The sequence below is a fragment of the Palaemon carinicauda genome, chromosome 6 (genome assembly GCF_036898095.1).
Source record: "Palaemon carinicauda isolate YSFRI2023 chromosome 6, ASM3689809v2, whole genome shotgun sequence".
In the NCBI taxonomy this organism is placed as follows: Eukaryota; Metazoa; Arthropoda; class Malacostraca; order Decapoda; family Palaemonidae; genus Palaemon; species Palaemon carinicauda.
In genome coordinates this window covers 5,045,616-5,050,867 of record NC_090730.1, presented here as the reverse complement: position 1 = coordinate 5,050,867, position 5,252 = coordinate 5,045,616, and positions in this window count along the sequence as shown.

The window sequence follows — 5,252 nt, the reverse complement described above, 5'->3', positions numbered from 1 at the left end:
TGCATGCATAACAATCAATAACACGTGCGTGTAAAAAAAAAAAAAAAAAAAAAAAAAAAAAAAAAAAAAAAAAAAAAAAAAAAAAAAAGGTATTAACAGCAAGCGGTCATGTTCGTAAAAGAATGGTTAAGTTCGTTGACAAGTGTGAATAGATTTTTACGGTAATCGGTTATTCATGAAAGAATTAGCTAGTTACTTTTCTCACTATTATTCATTAAAGAACTAGCTATTAAATTACGCAGGATAAATATATTTCTAAATTATATGAACACACTCATGCCGTTCAAGATGGGATTCGAACGCAAGAACGTTTTTTCATCGAAGTTGTCGTTAACCACAATATCCCTCAGCTAAAATATTATGTATAGTTGAACTTTTCAAATTCTTTAGTATTATTATTATTATTATTATTATTAGGTAAACTACAACGCAAGATGGAAAAGCAGGATGCTATAAGCCCACAGCATCCAATGGAAATAAATTTTTTAAGGTGAGATGAACATCCTTACCATCATAAAAAACCAAGCTCCAATTTTTCTTTCGTGTGCTATACACACATTTGCGCTAGATACTATTTCCCAACACCCTATTATCATGATTTATTTGAGGTGAAACTGCTAGTCTATACCCTTCCAAAGTTTATTTAAGGGGCTTGGATACACATATTTGGCTATTACTGGCATAATATACATACTAATGTACATGGCATACTATCCTCTTAGCAGTATAAACCAAACTCGGATGAATCCCTCGTCAGGCTGGGAGGAGCGAAGTGAGGAAAAGTCCCCTTTTGTTACTTTTTTTAATGTCGGCTACCCCCAAAAAGGTAAGTGCCTTCGTAAATAGATAGATAGAGGTAAATACCTCTTATATAGATAGATAGACAATCATCTCAGCAAAGGTACGAAAACAAGTTATATTCTTATTGACTGAAGAATTCTCTGAACCATCGCCATGAGCAAATCGATGGCTAACCAAAACCGGTTTCAACTTAAAACGCAACACCGAACTGAAGTTCATGAATTTGCAAAGGACACGTGGGATTATTGCTTTGAATAACATTGAATATAAAAGAGATAAAACAACGAAGTATTAAATACAGTCAAATTATACAAATAATCCTGTCATGAATGAAAACAAAGTGTAAAAGCCAAATTCCCCGGAAACTACATATTTTTTTTTACATATACTTACACTCCATACAATATATATATATATATATATATATATATATATATATATAATATATATATATATATATATATATATATATATATATATATATAAACAAAAAGCACTGTGAGAGTGCAGACCTCCGCCAAGGCAGCTAACTTTTCGAAACCAGCTTACCTTCCCATAATCAATTTAGACCGTAGGGGCGTTTGAAGTCTGTTTGACAACCCTGTGCGAACTTGGGGTTATGGTTAGGGTTAATTCGGTCGACCTTGACCTTTGACCTAGGACTTTCAAAATTGAATCACTTCCAAGTCTCAACATAACAATTAATCCCTGACAGTTTCACTACTCTATGGGTAAAATTGTGGCCAAGAAGTTGTTCACAAACAAACAAAAAAGGGCGACAACCTAACCTCCCCCAAACTTCGCTGGCGGAGGTATTAGGATTTAAATTTTTTCCTTCGTAACCTGAAGGATGAGATCCAGGAAAACACTTTATAGTTAAAGGTTGCACGATGCTGAGTCTCTGATTCCTTCACGGCAATGGAGTACCACCTCATGTCATTCAATTCTCAATAAAAATCATGCACTTTTTAGTTAAAGGTTGCACGATACTGAGTCTATTCCTTCACAGCAATGGAGTACCACCTCATGTCATTCAATTCTCAATAAAATCATGCAAACCTTGCTAATGCACATTAATGTACTTTATCGTTAAGTATATCCTCGTTACTTACATCCCCCTCTTGATAAACCACGAAATACGCGCCTGGTCGCTTCTACCCACTGGATGTAATTCTAACCGTCTCACACAAATCAATTTCGACCCCAAAGCGAGATCCGATATCAAAGCTATTAATGCAGAGTTCATATAAGCAGTTGAATGTTACCATAGGGGTAGCAGCGAAGGGATATATTATATAAGTCACATCAATATCGTCGATATGAGAGCTGGGAAGGTTTCGTAATAACAGTGACAGGATTACGTTCTATTCAAATAACAGAAGAGTAAAATAACATAAAAACACGTATGTTTAGTGAAAGTTTGTTCCAAAGTTATGCAAGGTCTTTAGGCTTTTATTCATTTGATATACAAAACTTTTATTTGGAATTCATGGACCCATTGTATTCTGTTCTGATGAAATCAAAGGCGAAGGCAACTCATTTCTAATGTAGCACCCACAAACTCTTAATATTTTCAGTTTTTGCTTTTTAGATATATACTCAAAACGAATCATGTATAGAATGACCAATGCAAAAATATATAGATTACAGTAAAAATGTGTTTATATAAATATAAATAAATAAATATATATATATATATATATATATATATATATATATATATATATATATATATATATACACTCGATTAATATACAAGTGCTGCTGTTTCTAGTCCACTGCAGGACAAAGGCCTCAGACATGTCTTTATTCATGTCTGGGGTTTGGCCATTTTTCCTCACCACGCTCGCCAGGGCGGATGGGTGATGGTAGGAAACTTAGTCTTATCGCTCACAGTATTCCAACTTAACATGTGTGTTCTTAACTATAGTCCATTTCTTTTAGCGAGGCAGATTTGCGCAGACTCACAAAAGATTCCTGATCGCTGACTGGTTGGACGAGATAATTCTAACTAATCAGCGATCAGGAAACTTTTTCGAGCTAAAAGGACACCGCTGCGAGTCGGTGCAAATCTTCCTCGCTAAAAAAAATTGACTATAGCACAGATTTCCTGAAAATGGCGAATATATATATATATATATATATATATATATATATATATATATATATATATATATATATATATATATATATATATGTGTGTGTGTGTGTGTGTGTGTGTGTGTGTATGGCTGAATACATCCTAATTACATATCACGAATGGTATTATATCATCTTTTTCTTACTACTTTTCCGACCAATAACTAACCCGCCCCATATCTGTGCAGAGCATCTCAAGCCACAAGACCGCACATAATTTCTGCATCTTCCCACAAGGAACTGACCCTCAGGCTTACCGCTCTACAGATCTCTTTGGCAGTGACCTTGTTTCCGCTATATTGACTAACGTTAGTAATAGCGAGTTTTATATGTAAATTTGAATCTTTGCGCTAACTACGAATGGGATACAGGCACTTTTATTTATCGTCTAGTTATTTCTAGTTTTGAAGGAGTCATGGATACTTGAATCTCTCTCTCTCTCTCTCTCTCTCTCTCTCTCTCTCTCTCTCTCTCTCTCTCTCTCTCTCTCTCCCGCTAAGCTGCCACCCACCTGAGTCGACTATCACCTAAATACCTAATTATTATTATCACTAGCTAAGCTACAACTCTAGTTGGAAAAGCAGGATACTATAAGCCCAAGGATTCCAACAAGGAAAAAAAGGCCAGGAAAGGAAATAAGGAAATATATAAACGATATTAGAAGTAATGAACAATTATAAAAAAATATTTTAAGAACAGTAAAAACATTAAAACAATCGTTTATATATATATATATATATATATATATATATATATGTATACATATATATATATATATATATATATATATATATATATATATATATATATATATATATACTATAAAAAGACTTATGTCAGCCTGTTCAACCTGAAAACATTTGCTGTAAGTTTGAACTTTTGAACTAATCAGGGTACACTCTTCTATTTCATTTCTCTCCCTCTTGTGTTGTTAAAGTTTTTATAGTTTATATACAATATATCCATTTTAATGATACAGTTCTTAAAACATTTTATTTTTCCTTGTTTCCTTTCCTCACTGGGGTATTTTCCCTGTTGGAGCCCCTGGGCTTATAGCATCCTACTTTTCCAACTAGGGTTGTAGCTTGGCAATTGATGATGATGATGATAATATTGTAACTAACGATGTCGTTACATCGTTAGTTACATTATTATTATTATTATTATTATTATTATTATCATCATCATCAATTGCCAAGCTACAACCCTAGTTGAAAAAGTGGGATGCTATAAGCCCAGGGGACCCAACAGGTGCATAACGATATATGCACCTAGCTAACGATCGAAAACAAGATAAAGTTTCTTTTTTATTTTTTTCATAAATGAACATATCTTTGGTTCAACTCGCCATACCACTAAAACTCAGAGAAAGATAAAAGGTGTGAACAATGGAGGCAAAGTTAAGTACGCCACAAGTATGCCGAGAGGCGAAGCCACCCCACGCATCAATACCTACTTATAACTTGGATAAAATCAATAGGTGGCTAGCGATTATGTTCAGCGTATTTCATGGCACAAGTCTTTGTAACGTGCAGGACAGAGAGAGAGAGAGAGAGAGAGAGAGAGAGAGAGAGAGAGAGAGAGAGAGAGAGAGAGAGAATTTCCGTCGGATATTCAACTGACCGCAGATGGCATTTTTTCAGTAACGGAGGATCGCTTGGTTTGATTATTTCGATCCTAAACAACAAAGTTTCACACTCAATGATCGAATGAACTTGCACTAATTGATAAGCATAAGTTGTTCGTTACAGAATAGTAGAATTATATATATATCAGTAATATATAAATGAAAATATACCTAGTGCATCGAGAAAAACATTTTTTTTTCATCCGAGACATGGACAATGCGCTAAGAATCTTCAAATAACATAGTTATTCTCCAAGGAGTTCTAAGAGTTCCCAAAGACAATTCGCAATTAATTTTGCAAAATTAATACCGACCCCAAAAGAGTTTATTAAAGAATATATTTCGAACATCTCTCCGAATGTAGAGCCTCGTCAAAACCAAACAAGAAAGCAAATCATATAATATCCCTAGTTATTATTCCCTTACTTACTATTATTATTACTTGATAACCTACAGCCCTAGTTGGAAAAGCAAGATGCTATAAGCCCAGTGGCTCCAACAGGGAAAATAGCAAAGTGAGGAAAGGAAACAAGGAAAAATTAAATACTTTAAGAACAGTAACAACATTAAAACAAATATTTCATACATAAACTATAACCAGCTCAACTATAAGAGCATTTTATCATCTATCATGAGACCCAAATATATATCCTTTCCTTTTCTATTTCATTGTTGATATTAAAGA